Genomic DNA, 441 nt, shown 5'->3' on the forward strand with positions numbered 1-441 from the left:
GGCCCTTCCCCCTACTTGACTCTGAAATTCAAAGACTTTTCCAGGTCCAAAAATGATTTTTCACTGATGTATTTTAAATTATGACACCCATTTTTTTAAGAGGCATACAATAAGAGGTAAAAATGGATGACTCCAGTTTTAAGTAGATTTCTCATCAATAGAAAGTAAATTAATAACAACAAGAAGGTGCAACTAGATGCAACAAGAGCAACAGTGAATATAATGGTCCAAGGAAATATTTGACAAAACAAACTAAATCAAATCTCCGGTACCTAGTGTGCAACATTAAACAACGATTATTTGCATTTTGCATGATGACATGTTCATGAAACTGCGTTGAAAAAAAATTGATTCTCCCTATGTAAATTTCCGTGGCTTTTTGAAAATTCAGTTTTTCAAGGTTTTCCAGACCCGGAAAATGAAAATGCTGGAATTCCAGGT

General features: G+C 34.0%; 1 protein-coding gene across 1 annotated transcript in view; it reads right to left on the reverse strand.

The window, feature by feature from the left end:
- LOC119593968 (serine/arginine repetitive matrix protein 2-like) overlaps window positions 1-441 on the reverse strand; it is a gene marked incomplete in the record, with an annotated part of 99,054 nt that overhangs the window by 67,804 nt on the left and 30,809 nt on the right.

Source organism: Penaeus monodon, chromosome 33, assembly GCF_015228065.2.
Source record: "Penaeus monodon isolate SGIC_2016 chromosome 33, NSTDA_Pmon_1, whole genome shotgun sequence".
NCBI classification, from domain to species: Eukaryota; Metazoa; Arthropoda; class Malacostraca; order Decapoda; family Penaeidae; genus Penaeus; species Penaeus monodon.